Source organism: Microcaecilia unicolor, chromosome 5 (genome assembly GCF_901765095.1).
Source record: "Microcaecilia unicolor chromosome 5, aMicUni1.1, whole genome shotgun sequence".
In the NCBI taxonomy this organism is placed as follows: domain Eukaryota; kingdom Metazoa; phylum Chordata; class Amphibia; order Gymnophiona; family Siphonopidae; genus Microcaecilia; species Microcaecilia unicolor.
Genome location: NC_044035.1, coordinates 256,839,935 through 256,860,599, shown reverse-complemented (window position 1 = coordinate 256,860,599; position 20,665 = coordinate 256,839,935). Strand labels below are relative to the sequence as shown.

The 20,665-nt window shown below is 46.6% G+C and overlaps 1 protein-coding gene across 2 annotated transcripts in view; it reads left to right on the top strand.

Annotated features, from left to right (window-relative positions):
- MAN1A2 (mannosidase alpha class 1A member 2) overlaps window positions 1–20,665 on the top strand; it is a 488,967-nt gene that overhangs the window by 333,415 nt on the left and 134,887 nt on the right. The gene's annotated exons all lie outside the window — the stretch shown is intronic.

Here is a 20,665-nt window from a genome sequence, read left to right as displayed (position 1 = left end):
TGAACGCCCTTAATTTGGGCGACGGCACAAAAGCGGCTAAAGTTAAGCGCCGTTCTTCCCGCGCGGCTCCTTCGCGGAGTGTCACGCCGGACGCCATTTTTGATGCGCAGCATGTCTCTCCCCCGCTCTTGCGAGCGCCGGTTGAGGGTGCGTCTAGGGCTGTTGCCCAGGCTGCGGAAGTGCACAGTCTGGGGGGTTTCTCCCCCGTGTTTGTTTTGCTGCTGCATCAGGCTTTCCTCATGCAAAACGCTGCCCCTGCTCCCTCGTCTGGTAAAGAGGTTGAGGTTCCCAGAGGTAAACGCCCTCGGGTTGATTCCCAGGCCTTGGAGAACTTTGTCTCCTCCGATGTAGATGAGGGCAGCGTGTCTGAGGTCTCCCAACGGTCCTTTGCGGATTCCTTGGAGGAGACGGATCCCCGCTCGGATGGAGCGGATGACCCCTCTGCAGCGGCTCTTTAGCTCAGAGGTTTTGCCCAACCTGTTAGTGCAGGCCATGGGCATTTTGAAGATTTCCTCTCCGGAGGACGTCTCTCCCTCAGCCCCTGTTGGCTCTGCCATTATGCTGGGGACGAAGCGCCCGCCTAGAACCTTCCACATGCATGATGCCATGCACTCCTTAATTTCGGCTCAATGGGATGTCCCGGAAGCGAGCCTTAAAGTGGCTAGGGCTATGTCCCGCCGCTATCCTTTGCCGGAAGGTGAACGTGAGGCCTTTCTGTGGCCTACCGTGGATTCTTTAATCACTGCGGTGACTAAGAAAACGGCGTTACCAGTGGAAGGTGGCACGGCCCTAAAGGACGCCCAAGACAGAGGATTGGAGGCGGCCTTAAGGTCGTCCTTTGAGGCGGCTGCTTTAAGTTTGCAGGCCTCAGTTTGCGGCTCCTATGTGGCCAGGGCGTGCCTGACTATGGTGCAGCGGGCTTCCCCCTCGGATCATTCCTTGAGGGCTGTTTGGCCGGCCCTGGAATCGGGCTTAGCCTATTTGGCAGACTTGCTGTATGATGTCTTGAGAGCCTCAGCTAAAGGCATGGCTCAGACAATCTCTGCGCGGCGGTGGCTTTGGCTGAAACATTGGTCTGCTGACCATGCCTCTAAATCCCGCCTGGCTAGATTGCCTTTTAAAGGCAAGCTGCTCTTTGGGGTCGAGCTGGACAAAATCGTGACCGATCTCGGCACGTCTAAGGGCAAGAAGTTACCAGAGGTCAGGGCTCGGGCTCGGGCTAGTACTCGCCCTGGTACCTCCAGAGGACGGGCTCAGGAAGCCCGTCGGTACCGCCCGGGCAGGTCGGGCTCCTCTGCCCTCTCTTCCTTCAAGAGGAACTTCTCCCCCAAGCAGCATTCCTTTCGCAGAGACCGCCGTCCCGGAGGTGCTCCCTCCGGTCCTCCCCCAGGGTCTCGTACCCAATGACGGGGCCTTGGTCCACGCCTCAGTTAAGATTGGAGGACGGTTGTCCTCGTTTATGGGCGAGTGGACCACAATAACTTCAGACGCTTGAGTGCTGGAAGTCATCAGAGACGGCTACAAGCTAGAGTTCTGCCGACCCTTAAAAGACGGGTTTGTACTCTCTCCCTGCAAGTCTCCGGTCAAAGCTGTGGTAGTGCGGCAGACCTTGGACAATCTGTTCCGCCTGGGGGCAGTCGTTCCGGTGCCAGAGAATCAGCCTGGCAAGGGACGTTACTTCTTTTTCTTTGTGATTCCAAAGAAAGGAGGTTCTGTACGGCCTATCCTCGACCCCAAGGGGTCCATTGGGCCTTGAAAGTTCGGCACTTTCGCATGGAGACCCTCCGCTCTGTTATAGCGGCAGTGAAGGCAGGAGAGTTCCTGGCATCCTTGGACTTCAAGGACGCGTACTTGCATATTCCCATCTGGCCTCCTCATCAACGCTTTTTGCGTTTTGCAGTACTGGTCGACACTTCCAGTTCAGAGCCCTCCCGTTCGGGTTGGCTACTGCTCCGCGGACCTTCTCCAAAGTAATGGTGGTCATCGCGGCCTTCCTGTGGAAGGAAGAAGTTCAAGTCCATTCTTATCTGGACGACTGGTTGATCCAAGCCCCTCTTATGCAGAGTGCGGCAAAGCTGTGAACCGGGTGGTTGCTCTTTCGAGCTCCCTGAGGTGGATCATCAACTGGGAGAAAAGCCAGCTGCGCCCGACTCAGTCCCTGGAGCATCTGGGAGTTCGATTCGACACCCAAGTGGGCAGAGTGTTCCTGCCAGACAATTGGATTGTCAAGCTTCAGGCTCAGGTGGACTAGTTCCTAGTAGCCTCTCCTATTCGGACTTGGGACTATGTGCAGCTGTTGGGCTCTATGTCGGCCACGATGGATGTAGTGCCCTGGGCCAGGGCTCATATGAGACCACTTCGACAATCTCTGCTGCTGCGCTGGACTCCGATGTCGGAGGATTATGCTGTGCGACTTCCCTTGGACCCAGCAGTGCGCAAGGCGCTGAGCTGGTGGACGCAGACAGACAAGTTGTCTGCAGGAATGCCTCTGGTGACCCCGGAGTGGATTGTCGTCACGACGGACGCCTCTTTGTCGGGCTGGGGAGCCCTCTTCTTGGGAAGGACAGCGCAGGGGCTCTGGTCTCCTGCAGAGGCAAAGTGGTCTATCAACCTCCTGGAACTCAGAGCCATTCGGTTGGCGTTTTTTGGAGTTCATCCCGGTACTGGCGTTGAAGCCAGTACGGGTCCTGTTGGACAATGCCACGGCTGTGGTCTATGTCAACCGCCAGGGAGGTACCAAGAGCGCCCCTCTAGCCAAGGCAGCCGTGAATCTATGCCAGTGGGCGGTAGCGAGCCTGGAGCAGCTGTCAGCAGCCCACATTGCCGGAGTCATGAATGTCAAGGCGGACTTTCTCAGTCGCCATACCTTGGATCCCGGAGAGTGGCAGTTATCGGCTCAGGCGTTCTTGGATATCACGAAGCGCTGGGGCCAGCCGAGCCTAGATCTATTGGCGTCATCGGCCAGTTGCCAAGTGCCGCGTTTTTTCAGCAGAGGACGGGACCCTCGATCTCTGGGAGTCGATGCTCTCCTCTAACAGTGGCCAACACAAGAGCTTCTCTATGTGTTCCCGCCCTGGCCCATGTTGGGCAGGGTGCTAGTCCGATTGGCAAAGCATCCGGGCTGGATAATCCTGGTGGGGCTGCCAGTGGAGCAGAGTCTGTTACAGCAGGGTCCCGTGGTGATGGAGGATCCCTCCCCCTTTGGGTTTACGGCCTGGCTATTGAGCGGCAGCGTCTGAGGAAGAAGGACTTCTCAGACAAGGTCATCGCCACTATGCTGAGAGCGAGGAAGCGCTCTACTTTTACTGCTTGCGCCAGGGTTTGGCGTACCTTTGCAGCGTGGCGAAGCAGGCTCATTTTCTTCATTCGCTGCTCCAATTTCTTCAGTGTTGGCATTCCTGCAAGAAGGTCTGGAGAAAGGCCTGTCGCTCAGTTCCCTTTAAGTCCAGGTAGCGGCCCTGGCTTGCTTCAGGGACCGCCTGAAGGGTGCTTCCCTGGCTTCGTAGCCAGATGTGGTGCGTTTTCTCAAGGGAGTTAAGCACCTGCGCCCTCCTCTGCACTCAATGGTGCCTGCGTGGAATTTTAACCTGGTGCTCAGAGCATTACAGAAGCCGCCTTTTGAACCCTTGTTGAGGGCATCTCTGAAAGACCTGACGTTGAAAGCAGTCTTTTTGGTGGCTATCCTTCAGCCAGAAGAGTTTCCGAGCTCCAGGCACTCTCATGTCGAGAGTCTTTTCTGCAGTTCACTGAGGCAGGAGTGACTATTCGCACAGTGCCTTCCTTCCTGCCCAAGATTGTTTCTCGCTTCCATGTGAATCAGCAGCTCTGTCTCCCTTCCTTTCGTAGGGAGGACTACCCAGAGGAGTACTCTGCTCTTAAATATCTGGATGTGAGACGAGTCATCATCAGATACTTGGAAGTGACCAATGATTTCCGGAAATCGGATCATCTGTTTGTCCTGTTGGCAGGTCCTCGTAAGGGTCTGCAGGCTGCTAAGCCTCCAGTGGCAAGATGGGTCAAGGAAGTCATTGCCGCGGCTTAGGTGGCCGCGGGGAAGGTGCCGCCTATCCAGCTGAAGGCTCACTCCACTAGAGCTCAGGCGGCCTCGATGGCAGAGGCCGGGTCCGTCTCCTTGGAAGAGATATGCAAGGCGGCAACTTGGGCATCGGCCCATACATTCTCCAAGCATTACCGCTTGACTGTGGCGGCACGGGCGGAGGCCCGGTGTGGAGCTTCAGTGTTGAGTTCAGGGATTTCTATGTCCCGCCCTGGGTGAGTACTGCTTCGGTACATCCCACCAGTCTATGGATTGATCAGCTTGATGATATGGAAGGTAAAATTATGTATAATCATACCTGATAATTTTCTTTCCATTAATCATAGCTGATCAATCCATAGCCCCGCCCAGATATCTGTATGGTTTCTATTCTGGTTGCATTTCAGGTTCAAGTTTAGTCTTCAGTTACTTCAGGAAGACTTCGGGTTCAAGTTTTTTCACTTGGATTCTTCAAGAGTTGAGACGAGTTTGTGTTACAGTGAGCTGCTGCATTCCTCTCCCCTCCGTTTTACGGGGCTGGATTGAGACATAAATTCTGCCGGCACTCCCTCCCGCTTCGTGCGGTTGTAGGGCAGTTTTGTACCCCTCCCGCTTCGGCGGTGCTAGGGTCAGTCAGCTCCTCCCGCGGTTGCGGTTGCAGGATAAGCCAGATCCCCCCGCATCGGCGGGTGTGGTGTCCCTCCCCCGCTCCACGGGGATGAGCTGGACGGATTCCCCTCCCCCACTTGTGTGGGGATGAGCTGGGTTAATTCCCCTCCCCCACTTGTGTGGGGATGAGCTGGGTTAATTCCCCTCCCCCGTTTCGGCGGTGGTGAGCTGGGCAGAGTGTCCCTTTGTGGGTGTAATTCTCTTAAGTGCTGAGTCCTGCAGATGGAGCTTTGATATCGACATACTGAGGAGTTTCCGGCAGCACATGACCACATATAGGGAGGCAAAAGTTTGCTCTCTATCTCCACCTGCTGGTAGATGGACACAACCCACCAGTCTATGGATTGATCAGCTATGATTAATGGAAAGAAAATTATCAGGTATGATTATACATAATTTTACCATGCTACCCCTCCACCAATTCGATCCACCACTGTTATCCTCCTTCCACCAGGTCTCAGAAATGCCTGTTGTATCTAATTTTTCATTTAGTGCAATATATTCTAACTCTCCCATCTTATTTCTTAGGCTTCTGGCATTCACATATAGACATTTCAAACTATGTTTGTTGTTCCTATTACATCATGCTCAGTACTTGACAGTATTAATTTGCAATCTTTTGTCTGATTTGTGTTTAAGGACCCCTGAACTATTTGCAGCCTCACTATTGGGATACCCTATCTTCCCTATTTTGGTGATATCTTTGAAAGATAACTTGTTCCAAACCATGCGCTTTAAACGACTGTCAGCCTTCCCCCCAGGTTCTAGTTTAAAAGCTGCTCTATCTCCTTTTTAAATGCCGATGCCAGCAGCCTGGTCCCACCCTGGTTAAGGTGGAGCCCATCATTCCGGATTAGGCTGCCCCTTCTCCAGAATGTTGCCCAGTTCCTTACAAATCTAAAACTCTCCCCCCTGCACCATCGCCTCATCCACGCCTTGAGACTCCGGAGCACTGCCTGTCTCTTGAGTCCTGCTTGTGGAATTGGGAGCACTTCGTAAAATGCTAACCTAGAGGTTTTGGATTTGAGCTTTCTATTTAAGGGCATAAATTTGGCTTTCAGTACATCTCTCCCACATTTTCCTATGTCATTGATACCCACATGTATGAAGACAGCTGGCTCCTCCCCAGCACTATCTAAAATCCTATCTAGTTGACGCTTGATGTCCATTACCTTTGCATCAGGAAGGCAAGTGACCAGGCGATCCTCACGTCCACCAGCCACCCAGCTATCTGCATGCCTAATAATCGAATCACCAACTACATCAGCCGTCCTAACCCTTCCCACCTGGGCAGTAGCTCCTGGAGACACATCCTTGGTGCGAGAGGATATTGCTTTCCCTGGTGTGCTGGTCCTGTCTACAGGATTACTTCCAGCCTCACCAGGGTGATGCTCTCCTTTTAGAAGGCCTACCTCCTCCAAGGCAGCTCAGGGGCTGCCGGATTGGAGGTGGGACTTCTCTACAACATCCCTGTGGGCCTCCTCTACGTACCTCTCTTTCTCCCTCAGCTCCTCCAAGTCTGCTACTCTAGCCTCAAGAGAACGGATGAAGATCGTCTCTGAGAGCTAGGAGCTCTTTGCATCGAGCACACACATATGACGTTTCACCAAATGGGAGATAATTATACATGTGACACTCAATGCAAAAGACTGGATAGCACCCCTCGCACTGCTGGACTACTGACTGCATCTTAATATTATACAGTTGTTTAATTAAAACTTCTTGAGGTACTAGGGATATCAGATGAATATAATGATCCTTTTGACTGGTGCAATTTGTAATTTATTTAGGGTTTTGCTTCTTAGAAACTAATTAAATGTAATTCAGACTCTAATGAAAATTGAAAATTCCCCTCTTGTTATCTTTTAAGTAGGTATTTGTAGAATAGTACTTAGCATATTGTTATTTATGCATGAAAGTGCTAGTATTCTAAACATTTACACACATGTAAGAGTTACTACCTAGGTTATTCATTTACCTCCCAAAAGAATGATATTTCTTCAGTCTATCTTACCTCCATGGCATCTTTTTTGTTTAAGCTACAAAACTAGGTATGAGGTTGGGTTTTGGGGGTGGGGGGGTTGGTGGCTGTTTCCCAAGAAAACTGTGCATCTTCACAAGTTTGAGTAGTCACACTGAAGTTTTCCTGAGCTTCAAAGAATTTACCCTTGTAATTCATTTATGATTCCTGAATGTTATAGTGTGCTACCTCCAAATTAATAACTTGAGGAGACCATCCAGTTTTTTAGTGTTTTTTTGCTTTTGACCAGTGTTGTTTTATCTATTCCTGTTACCTAAAGACCATTACAAAGGTATAACTTACACATTAGTTGTGTTCCTTTTTTTTCTAGGTGATACGTATGGGAAATAACATGTATTCCTGAGGCATTCCTTCTATCCTGTCAAAAGCAGATTACTTTTTACTAGGACTACACATCGTCAATTTTTTTTAATCGCACAATTAACCACATTAAGTGTCCCCCTTGCATTTCCACTGTACAGTGTAAAGTATAGACAGCAGATGTAAATTCTCAAAACTGACATATTTCATTTCTCCGAGGACAAGCAGGCTACTTGTTCTCACGACTGGGTGACGTCCATGGCAGCCCCCTCCAACCAGAAAAAAATCTCGCGGGGAGGTCCCGCACGTGGGGCACGCCCACCGCGCATGCACGGCCATCTTCCCGCCTGTGCGCTCCCGCTCAGTTCTTCGTTTTCCGCGCTTGAAGAGAGACTGCGTTGCGTCCCTCTCCATGTCAGCCTCGGAAACGAGTTAGCGGCCTCGTCCGCTTTTTCTTTGTTTAGTGGCGCTGTTTGCGCCTTCTTTTCTCTTATACTAAAATAAAAAAAAAAAGTTTCCTTCTTTTCCTTAGTTTTTTGGCCCTTTGTTATTTTCAGCGCTGTCGTGGCCTCGTGGCCGCGCGTTCGTGTTCTTCCCTTTTTGTGGCCCTTTTTGCCACCACCATCAACGATTTTGATCTCGCCGCCGCAATTTTTCTGTCGATGACATCGAAGATCCCCAGCAGCTTCAAAAAGTGTGGTCGGTGCAGCCGGCAGATCTCGCTTTCCGACACCCACGCTTGGTGCCTTCAGTGCCTCTGGCCTGAACATAATCCCAAGGCGTGCAACTTGTGTCTCGGCTTAAAGAAGCGGACACAGGTAGCAAGACAAGCTCAATGGAACCGTCTTTTTGGAGCTTGTACCGGCCCTTCGGCGTCGACGTCGGCAGCATCGGCACCGGTGGCGTCGACTTTGGCACCGGACATGGCATCGACCTCAGGAGTACAGGTGCCACAGGCCCGATGACCACCTGTCGCTGGGAGCAGTGGGCAGCCGAGTGGGCTTCCACCTACCTCGGCGGCTCCTGCTATGCAGGGCCCTCGTGCCCGACCCCTTTCGGACCTGACCCCGAGGAGGCGTGTTGATTCCACATCTCGTCGGTACCGCGGAGCGCCGATGACGTGCATCACAAGAAGTCAGCTCCAAATAGTGCGGTGCGGGTACGCCCTCAATTTGATCTCCACTCCGCCAAATTGCCCGCCGGGAGCTCAGTCCTTCAGCTCCCACCACAGGCAGGTACTTGCAGAGGAACTCTCCGCCCTTCTCAGCGCCAATGCGGTCGAGCCCGAACCACCAGGGCAAGAAGGGCTGGGATTCTATTCCAGGTACTTGTAGAAAAGAAAACAGGGGGGATGTGTCCCATCATAGACATGAGAGACCTGAACAAATATCTGGTCCGAGAAAAGTTCAGGATGCTTTCCTTGGGCACCCTTCTCCCCATGATTCAGAAAGGCGATTGGCTATGCTCCCTGGATTTAAAGGATGCTTATACTCACATCCCGATACTGCCAGCTCACAGACAGTATCTGCGATTCCATCTGGGAACACAGCAGGGGGCACCGGATCTCGCCCCCTGTGTCAGGAAGCCATCGGGATGTGGCGTTGGGATCGCCAGCATGGCATGCTTCTCCAAGCCACGTACCTGGCAGGCGTAAACAACAGTCTGGCTGACAGATTGAGCAGACTCATGCAACCGCACGAGTGGTCGCTCAATTCGAGTGTGGTTCACAAGATCTTCCGGGAGTGGGGCACCCCCTCGGTGGATCTTTTCGCCACACAGACCAATCACAAGCTGCCTCTGTTCCAGGCTGCAGGCCCACGACAGGTTGCATCAGATGCCTTCCTCCTGCATTGGGGGAACAGACTTCTGTACGCGTATCCTCCCATACCTTTGGTGGGGAAGACCTTGGTGAAACTTAAGCAAGACCGCGGCACCATGATTCTGATTGCACCCTTTTAGCCCCATCAGATCTGGTTCCCTCTTCTTCTGGAGTTGTCGTCTGAAGAACCGTGGAGATTGGAGTGTTTTCCAACCCTCATCACTCAGAATGAGGGAGCGCTTCTGCATCCCAACCTCCAGTCTCTGGCTCTCACGGCCTGGATGTTAAGGGCGTAGATTTCGCCTCCTTGGGTCTTTCTGAGGGTGTCTCTCGAGTCTTGCTTGCTTCCAGAAAAGATTCCACTAAGAAGAGTTACTTTTTCAAGTGGAGGAGGTTTGTCGTCTGGTGTGACAGCAAGGCCCTAGAACCTCGCTCTTGTCCTGCACAGACCCTTCTTGAATACCTTCTATACTTATCGGAGTCTGGTCTCAAAACCAACTCAGTAAGGAACCATCTTAGTGCCATTAGTGCTTACCGTTATCGTGTAGAGGGTAAGCCTATCTCTGGACAGCCTTTGGTCGTTTGGTTCATGAGAGGTTTGCTTTTGTTAAAGCCCCCCGTCAAGCCTCCTACAGTGTCATGGGATTTCAGAGTCGTCCTCACCCAGCTGATGAAGCCTCCTTTTGAGCCACTGGCTTCTTGCCATCTGAAGTACTTGACTTGGAAGGTCATTTTCTTGGTGGCAGTCACTCCAGCTCGGAGGGTCAGTGAGCTTCAAGCCTTGGTAGCCCATGCTCCCTATACCAAATTTCATCATAACAGGGTAGTCCTCCGCACTCACCCTAAGTTCCTGCCAAAGGTGGTGTCGGAGTTCCATCTGAACCAGTCAATTGTCTTGCCAACATTTTTCCCTCATCCGCATACCCGCCCTGCTGAAGATCAGTTGCACACATTGGACTGCAAAAGAGCATTGGCCTTCTACCTGGAGTGGACAAGCCCCCACAGACAGTCCGCCCAAATGTTTGTTACTTTTGACCCCAATAGGAAGGGGGTTGCTGTTGGGAAACGCACCGTCTCCAATTGGCTAGCAGATTGCATCTCCTTCACTTATGCCCAGGCTGGGCTGACTCTTGAGGGTCATGTCACGGCTCATAGTGTTAGAGCCATGGCGGCGTCAGTGGCCCACTTGAAGTCAGCCACTATTGAAGAGATTTGCAAGGCTACGACGTGGTCATCTGTCCACACATTCACATCTCATTACTGCCTCCAGCAGGATACCCTACGCAACAGTCGGTTCGGGCAGTCGGTGCTGCAGAATCTGTTTGGGGTTTAGAATCCAACTCCACCCTCCTAGGCCCAGTTTTATTCTTTTCAGGTTGCACTCTCAGTTAGTTGTTCTTCGTAGGTCAATCTTTATTATGTCCTCGCCGTTGCAAGGCCCAATTGACCCTCTTTGTTATTTTGAGTGAGCCTGGGAGCTAGGGATACCCCAGCCGTGAGAACAAGCAGCCTGCTTGTCCTCAGAGAAAGCGAATGATACATACCTGTAGCAGGTATTCTCCGAGGACAGCAGGCTGATTGTTCTCACCTACCCTCCCTTCTCCCCTTTGGAGTTGTGTTTTCTTTTCCTTTGCTTTTTACATAACTGAGCGGGAGCAGTCGCGCATGGGCGGGAAGACGGCCGCACATGTGCGGTGGGCGTGCCCCGCGCAGGGACCTCCCGTGAGATTTTATTCCGGTTGGAGGGGGCTGCCATGGACGTCACCCAGTCGTGAGAACAATCAGCCTGCTGTATTCGAAGAACACCTGCTACATGTATCATTCGCTTTACTAAACTGAAAATAAAATTTCAGTGCAATACAAAACAAGGCTTTCAGAGATTAATTATCCAACAAAGTTATCCTTTTTCAGACAATCAAATGACCATCTGCTATGTGAATAGGCAAGGAGGAACAAGATTGCACCTTCTCTATTGAGAGGCCTGTCAAAATTTGGAACTGGGCCGTTTCTCATGAGATGACCCTCGGGGTCAGCTATCTGACAAGCAAGGTCAACATCCTGGCAAACAGTCCAGTCTTACTACTACATGAATGATCCTTGGATAACAATGTTGCCTGCAAGATTTTGTGAGAGTTGGGCCACCCCTTGATAAAACTTTGTGCCACTCTGTTCAACAAAAAAAAAATTCCTCAGTTCTGTTCCGGGTTGGGGCACATAGCAGTCTAACTTCAGATGCCTTCCTCTCATTGGGGACAGGTACACTTGTGGGGAGGGGTGACAGAGTACTAGAGGAAGTGGTATTTATGCAGTATTTATCTAATAAACACCTAGTTAAACCTTTTACATCAGAGGTGTTTTATGCATATTTATCAGTTAAAACCTAAAATCAGAAGCCTTAATCATAAACCAGTGCAGTATAGTATCTACATATACCAGCACTGCATTCAATCATAAATATCCAAAACCTTGAATAAGGGGATTTTTGCAAGCAAATATTAGTTGAGCAGGCCTTATTAAATATTGTCTTGTTGCTATTTTTCATTTTCATATTCTTTATTTAGATTTGTCAGTACCTTGTAAAGCTAGTAGAGCATTTGGTTTACAGCATGCTGTAATAATAAGCTTCATAGAGAGAGTGAGTGTGTGCTGTATAAAGAAATGTTTGCTTGTCTTTTCAATGAGGCAGTTTAAATGTATACTGGTATGCAGTTTGTAGAAGCTAGATTTATGTAATGGCCACAAAGAGGCTTACTCTCAGCGAAATGTAGCTTCTAATGATTTAATAAGACCACCTCCTCTAAAGTAGTTTTCTTTGCTTTAAGTCAAGGCTGTAGATGAGAAATGTGAATACTCTATTGCAATCTAATTCTGGCTGTTAAACAGTGAATATTTCACAGCCATCTTGGTTTCTACAGAAATGTTATAGAGAAAAATATATATGCATACAATGGACACATGTTAAAACAAGCTAGCACAGGTTTGAACCTTACAAGGGGTAACAACAGTTGTCAAGGCTTCAGGCTTAGCTACTGCTAAACCAGCCTCTCTGTGTGCATTTTATCATGTATCCTATCATATATGCTTTTGTGATTTTAAGAATAATCGCATCAAGATATATTGTGCTTATGTTCCAAGATAATGGGTCCTTTCTTAGGCTGATGTCACATCCATCGCTCCCTCCGGCTGCTCCTCTGCGGGAAGCAAGGGCCGGGAGGAAGGACCCGCAGCCAGAGAGGGCTTACCCGACGGTTTCCCGGATGGGCGCCTGTTCCGGGTGCAGTCGGGGCTGAGCCGGTGTCCATTGCGGCGATGGCCGGCCTTCTTGAGGCCGCGGCTGAGAGCCGGGGCTCGCTGCGTCGATGGCCGCCCTGTCCGGGGCCGAGCCCGTGGGCTGGCGATCGCGGCTTCCGGGCTCTTGGTCGCCGACCATGGGGTCCGTGCTTGCGCCAGCGGGGAGGATGGCGCCGAGACGCGATGGCCGGCGTCTTCTCCACATTCAGGCGCGGGAACCCGAACCTCCGCCTCAGAGGAACCAGATTGGGATGCTAGTGCTGTAGCCCCGCCTGGGAAGCCGGACGGAACCAACCAGAGGGATTTCTTCAGTAGCCGGGTTCCGATTGGCCGGGCATGTTGGCTGGGGCTGAGCGGTTGAATGCTTACAGTATTTAAGGAGCGGGGCTGAAACAGGACGTTGCTTCTTCCCAAGGCCAGTCTTTGTGTGTTCTAGTTTTCAGTACATTCCCTTGCTCTCCTGGTTTGATCTTTGGACTGTTTCTGGACAACTCTGCTAGCCGCCTGCCCTGACCTGTTGCCTGTTTTTGGACTACTCTGATTTCCACCTGCCCTCCCCGCTCCCGGTTCTGGTACTGAGTCAGTTCGTCAACCCCGCGGTTCCGGAAGTCCCGTTGGCTGCCTGCAGCTGGGGGCTCAACCCCCAGTGAACAGCGGTCGCCGCGGGTGAAGACTTGGGGTTGCACGGCTGTCCTCTTGAGGTCCTTCGGGGCCTTGCGGGACCTAAGGGCTCACCTCTTTTCCAGACAAGACAGCTGAAGGCTGTTGCTGAACTAAGAGATTACCTGGATCTGAACTTCTTGCTAAATTAGGCAATCTGATAGCCACATCCATAAGTATTTATTTATATAGGAGGAGATAGAGAAGATGCCAAAATCTATTTCGGTGTCTGATTCTTATTATATCTTTATGTTTTTAGCATTACTCTCCAAATCAGCTGCCTAACTACTTAAAACAATGATTTGTTTCTAATTTTCACCCATCTTCCATAATAACATTTCTCTGAAACTTGTGCCGATTCAACATGTTTGTGTGTGGCTAAAGCAGTGGGTTGAGGACTAGGAAAGTCAGGATTCAAATCTTGGTTCTCCCACTGATACTCCTTGTTACCTTGGGCAAGTCATTTAATCCTTCTTTACCTCAGACAGAAAACTTAGAATATGTTTATTTCATTTATTAGGATTTATATACTGCCTTTTTGAAAAATGAACCCCCTTTTAATCAAAAATACCTATTATCCCTGTATGTGTCTTATATTAACCCCTGATTTAGAAAGGTAAATAATGGAATCTAAAATCCATTTTCAAATACTGGTACCAATGTTGGGGTGAAGGGGCGATAATAAATTACACTCTAAACACAATGGACCAGATTCCATAAATGATGCCCAAATTTGGGTGCTGGAAAAAATTGGCACAGAGCACTATTCTATAAAGAATGCTCCAAATTGAGCGCTCTTAATAGAATAGCAGAGCGCATTTCCACACCCAAATTTAGGTGATGGTATTTACACCAGCTGAAACCTGTAAATGCTGGCACACATCTCTTGGCATTTCGGCACAGGAATGATAATATTCTGTATCTTTGCATGCAGATTTTTGGAATGCCCCTTTTTAAGTTGTGTTCTAGAACATTTAAGCATGCGGGGTTATAGAATAACATAAAGATAGATGTGGAAGGGGAGGTATGGAATGCCCCTATCACACCCCTGGCCATGCCCCTTTTTAAGTTGCATGCTAGAAGATTTAAGCTTGCGGGGTTATAGTATAACGCAAAGGTAGATGTGGAGGGGGAGGAATGGGCCTGTGTCCACCTGTCTACAGTGCACTGCACCGACCACTAGACAGGGACCTGCTCTAATAGCCTGGCTATAACATCTGAGGCTGTCATAGAAGCTGGTAAAAACTATTTTTATTCACATTTTTTTTTGGGGGGGGGGGGGAGGGGATCATTGATCATTGGGGGAGTAAGGGGGTCATCTGGTCATTTAGATTTATTAGTTTCTTCTAGTCTGCCCTTATCCAGAGCGGATTACAATAAAACATCCATATAAATATTCAACAAAAACAAATCAAACAGATTACAAGTACAAGAGTCAATCAAAAAAACAGAAAAAGGCCTTAAACAAGAGGAAGTCGGCCTTAAACAAGAGGAAGTCTCTGAGCTGTTTCTGGCATGCAGGACCAAAACATTGAAGTTTCAGCCCTAGACATTTTCCTTTTGTTCCTTTATAGCTGTAAAATGCCCAAGTGTTAGGAACGCCCAAATCCTGACCATGAAGTGCCCCCAACATGACCCTTTATGATTTGGACACACTGCATAGATAAACATCAACAAAATAGGTTTTGAAAATACCAGTTTGGATGTTTGAGAAGAAATTTGTCCAAATACTGCTTTGATGGGAATGGGACTTGATATACCTTTCTGTGGTTTTTGTAATACAGTTTATACAGGTACTTTGTACCTAGGGCAACGGAGGGTTAAGTGACTTGCCCAGAGTCACAAGGAGCTGCAGTGGGAATTGAACCCAGTTCCCCCAGGATCAAAGTCTGCTGCACTAACCACTAGGCTACTCCTCTACTCCTTGACACTTTTAGGATGTTTTTCTCTTTTGAAAATGAGTCCTTAAGTCTAGCTGACCCATCTATACAATCCACTTGGCCAGTGTACATCCCGGGTGCCAGACACAGATAATGACCACCTGCAAGACATCTCTTCTTGTACAAGTTCTCTTCTGCCTCACTCCTTTGTACTCCACCATTTTCTGTAGGTGTGTGTACAAAATCCCCACTCAGTTCCCTCCCGACACCCCTTTTCTGTATCTAAAAATGAAGTACTGCAGTTATCCAAATGCGCAGCAGCACTATCATGGTCATTGTTTAGCCATCTGTCGCTTGGGTCCCCTGTATAACCTCCCAGGTAGACCCACTTCCTTTGTAATGTATAGAGGTTAGTCAGCAAATTTAGATAACGACATTGTCATGTTGTTGTGCATCTGCTTTGAATATAGGATATAGTTATTGTGATTAAAAGAAAATATACTGATATTAATCAAGTATCAAACTCTTTAATGTTCATGTACTTATCCTGTTTTCCTTGTACCCAGAAAGGGGTGTGGCCATGAGAGGTATATGGGTGGATCAGAGGCGTTCCTAAAATTTGTCCGCAGTGTTATAGAATACCAGAGATCTTTGTTCAGATTGGGTGCTGTGAATTACACCTTGTTCCAGCAGGTCTAAATTTTGATGCGTAAATTTGGGCACCGAAATCAGCACAGCTGTATTCTATAATGGACACTCGCTAAAGAGTAGAATAGCATTGAGCGCTAATTTGATCGCTGTTTACTGAATCTAGCCCATAGTGTTGAGATGGTCTGGAAGGATATTCAGCGACACACTCTATGTAGTGCCACTGTATAGATATTAGGCTTTAAATATCTGCTGTGGTGTTTAGGTAGCTGTAAGGAGATGGTTCTCAGTGTCGATGTGGACTTGAAGCAGTAGGATAGATGGGACCAGTTTTATGCCTGGAACAAGCTGTCATGCCTAATGAGGGTTTTGCTATAGAGCCAAAGTTACAATAGTATTTAGGTAGCATAGGTATCTTTGGGTAGAGTAAGAAGAGAAGTGTACACTTTTATATAAACTTTTACATAACCATTACATTTCAGTATCTCAGCATGGAACTCTGATCTGTAGATGAGACTACAGTTTCCATTGTACCAGATTTTCGTTTGCTGGAGGGTTTAACATGCAATGGAACTCAGATTAAGTAGGATGTGCTGCATTTGACAGCCCTTGCAGGCAGCAAATAATGAATCACATCTGTTTTTCTTACAACATTTTCTGCTGCTTATTATTTTCTCAACTCCTTATTTGACTGTTTCTAGTGCATTCAGATTCCAACCAATGGAAATTAAGGGCTGCTTTGTCTGCTCTATATCTGCATTAATCTAGTTTTGTGAACATCCCCCCCCCCCCCCCCCCACTATACTAATACTTCTGGAAGTTCTTCATTATTGTTTCTATACTCCTGTTTAATACAGGTGACAAATGTTTTATACTCAAGATGAGATGCTGCTTGCATTCATTATAGAAGGTGGATGGAGAATGAATGTCTGTAATCCCACAACTACAAAAACTAGTTTGCACTCATTGAGAGGAATTATAAATCACCTCAATAATCAATATTTAAGAAAGAAACCTCGAAGTTCCAGGAGATGTTTTATTTAGCTTTACACTCGCATATGGAGAAGACAGTTGTATCAAAAGTTTCAATTAAATATGGAGAAAAAAGGAACATCAAAAAACCTCCAAAAATTGGAGAAAAATGACTCTTCCAAAAAACCTCTGTGAAATAATAGAGTGTGATTGCAAAAATCTCACAATGTCAAAATGTTCCAAAAATATATAATTGTTCTTTATAAATGGATTTTGTGAGTCATGTGATGCTGTGAGCAGCTCTGGACATGTATTAGAACTGCTCGGGAGTCCATGTCAGGTCTTTTTATTAAAGAACTCTTGATTGTCTCAATCTTGGAGCCCCTTTTTTGCTTTTCTTTTGTTGAGTAGCATATGTAACAACATAAACTATGGACAGCAGACCTGCAGCATTTCCATTTGGGGCTGGTGGCAGCAGTTATCATTGAGGGTAGTGAGGAAGCAGAAATAGTGAACAGTTATGAAGATTTTCAAGTACCTGACTTGCTGTCTATGACAACATTTTGGTGACTCACCTCTACACCAGTGTACCCCAGCACACTGGTTGAGAACCACTGCTTTAAACTAAATACTGTAGGAATGTCTATTACATTAAGAGGGGCATTTTTGATATAATGTCTAAATCTGAGTTTGGATGTTTTGCAAAAAACATCCAAAAATCCAGTAGTAAATGTGGCCATTTTCAAACCAGAAAAACATCCAACTTCTTGTTTCAAAAATGGCCATTGCTAGATGCTTTGATGCTTTTGTGCTCAGTGTGTCTACCTTTTGGGACCAGTTTTGAGAAGAAAAAAGTTAAAGGGAAAAACGCACAAAAACAAGCTATTGGGATATATGGGCGGGGGGGGGGGGGGGGCAGCATTCTTAGTAGACTGGCCACACAGACATCTCAAAAACTTAAAAAAAAAAAAAAGTCAATCCCAATATAAAGAAAGTACAGATATTTTTTTTACTTATTTGTAGCATTTGTATCCCACATTTTACCACCAATTTGCAGGCTCAGTGTGGCTTACATTTGCCGTAATGGCGGTTGCCATTTCCGGGTAACAGAATTACAAATGGTAATGCGACAAGGTGCATACATACGTGGTGGTAACATACTTGGAACATACATGGAACATAACATATATGGAATAGATCATAGTATATATATATATATATATATATATATATATATATACACCATGTGCATATATACATGATGAATAAGAATACATTATGGTATTGCATGAAGGTTCCTGAGTAATCAATTGGATTGTAACATACATTAGGTCATCGACTACAGAAAGATCCAATTCGATATAAGGTTTAAAGTGGTAGAGCTTGATTATTCATAGCAAAGAGGTTTATCAATCATGTGATAGGAGTTCGGTTTTGTATAGATCATGTATAATGTTATTATTTAGTGTTTAAGAGAATAACACACTCCTGTGGCACTTAATGTTTTAATTGAAAAAGGGACCAAAGGAGAATTCAGTATAGGCTGTTACCACAGCCAAGCTTAAATTTCAGTGAGTTAAGCTGAAAAACGGCTCACTTGAAAGCTGTATACATCATTTGTACGCCTTGTATTAGATTCCTTCATTTTTATTTATTTTGTTTTACTTTACTTTACTTTACTTTATATATATATATATCAAGCACATGAAAACTTAATGCAGGTTATATATCCAAACAGGAATGTGAAAACTTCAGTAGGAATCTGTATACACCCTTTTTCCCAATTCCGTTGACTGAAAAATCTAATCATATGTCCATGCAAAATATGCAGCACAAAAAAGCACCAGAAAATCAAAGAACAGAAAGGAACTTATCTAAACTTGTGTTTTTCCTCGCTTTTTCACTGACTGTTCCAAACGTCCAACAGGAATCCCTGTTTCAAAGTGTCCTCAGGGACGCCAGTGCTACTTTGCCAACGGTTCCTTCATTAAAAGCTGCACAGTGTGGCAAGGAAACCCTAAAATAAAACAAACTTCCGTCAAAAACATGCAGATCAGTGGGACAGCCTAGGGGACACTGCAGTGGACTTCACATAAAAGGTCTCAGGTACACATCTCACCATTATTGTATGGTGAGCCCTCCAGAACCCACCAAAAACCTACTGTACTCAACTGTACACCATTACAATAGCCCTTAAGGGTGAAGGGGTCATCTGTATGTGGGCACATTAGGTATTTACCCCCAAATTCTATAAATGGTGCTTTAAATTGCACTTGCAAATTGGGCGCACATTTGTGTGTGCAATTTAATTGAATAACGAGCCAAGTAGCACTGATAATTGGAATTTTATCAAGCAATTATTGGTGCCAATGGCTTTAAAATTTATGCGCAGGTCCAAAAAGGAGATGCGGCTGTGGGAGAGTCATGGGCGGATCATGAATGTTCCTTTAATTTATTCGTGTTATAGACTTTGAAGGATCCTAGTTTAGGTGTGGGGATTTACACCAGAGTTTCACTGGTGTAAATGGCCACACATAAAAGTAGTCACGGTTCCCGGCGCTAAGCACTATTCTATAAATGGTGCCTAACTTTGATGACCTAAAGGTGCAAGCGTCCTTAGAATTGATAGTTATCTCTACCATTAAAAATTTTTGTGGAGTAATTAAAGCTCTCGCAATTAGTTAAAATGTATCTTCAAACTCTTTATTTTAGGGTTAGTTGTATTTTGCAACAAATATTCTTTCTCAGTTTTCCTATTTCATTTTCACACAGATAGTGGCTTGAACATTGCTACAAAATCCAAAGGAGTTTGGAGGTTTAGAGTCTATATGGATCTTTTACAAAGCGTCTATAAGCCTAACCAGACTTACTGAATGCTAAATCGGGACTACTGCCAGCCCAGCGTGGCTGCTGGCAGTAGTTCCACCCCAAGCTTGCGCCATTTCTGGGGGAAAAAGAAAAACCCCAGATATGGTGGTAACCCGGTATCACCGCGCGCTGCCCAGTTACCACTGGTTTACCGCAGTGGGTGTTGGTAAGGGTTCCCCACTGCATGGCCACACTGTAAGAGTTCACTTACCGCATGGCCATGTTTGTCTGGGGGCTTTTTACCCGCTGCGGTAAAAAGGACCCTGATGCGCAGGAAAAACGGCCCCCACCGCTAGCTCAGGGCCGTTTTTCCCGCAGCTTGGTAAAAGGACCCCTTAAGTAAGGGTGGCTTTCATCAGTGTGCAGAAAATCATTTAACACATATAAAGTTCATTTCCTTGTTCACATTTTTAACAAGTGTGAAAGCCAAAAAAACCTGAAAGAGAATTCAAAAGTAACCCAAAAACTAGCCAAAACGTTTTCTGTGTACATGCTCTATTAATTATGTGTAACTTTCTTTAAATTAGTCCCCTTATTTTCTTACTCCTGTTACTTTCTTATCTATCTACTGTATATGTTCCATCTTTGCTTACACCCTATGCTGTCTATTAAAATGTTTTATTACATATTGTGTTAACATTGTAATGTAGCATACTATGCCATACTTTGTACAGTTACATGAATATTTTGAGTGCTGTAATTACTTATGTTTGACTTATTCTTTCTGTACACACCACCTTGAGCAGTCCTGTTACAAAAGCGCGCTAGCTAGCGAGCATTAAAAATAAGCGTGCTCTAAATGCTAAAGACACCCATATATGGGCATCTCTAGTGTTTAGCGTGCACTAATCATGCTATTGTCCCTTTGTAAAAGACCCCCTGAGTGAATTCCTTCAAAAAAACGATAAACACATCCTAATAAATAAGTAATTATGTAAGAATTATGTAGTTTTAATGCAAGTATTTATAGCTGTAACTTTATGTACATTTCTTCTTCCCTTCTTCTGTCATACAATCTTCCCGAAATTAGTACCGGGGAAGCAGCTGGTGGAAGCAAATGACTGCAGCTTTATTTTTTTTTAATTTCAAAAACTTTCCAATTTTAGCTCAAAACGGTTGATACCTAGAAGGTCAATAATCAAACAGCCACCAAATAGCTAAGATAACCAGCTTTATGTTAAGGAGAAATTTCAGCTGACCCTGACCAGCTGTGGAAGTACTCATGGTGCTGACCCCTTGAATTTTCAAAGTGAACATCTACAGGGAAACATTATTTCATGTCTTGCTTTCAAAAAGTGCCAAAGTCACAAAAATACTAGTTTTCTCTCCTGTCCCCAATTGTAGATGACATGGGATTTTAACAACTGACTCATGTAATAGGGAGGTGAAAGCTTTGCTGTGAATCATTAACAAATCTCTGTTACTGTTAAAACATTCTGATTTGTGATTAGATTACCCACTGTAATACTTCTGGTACTGGA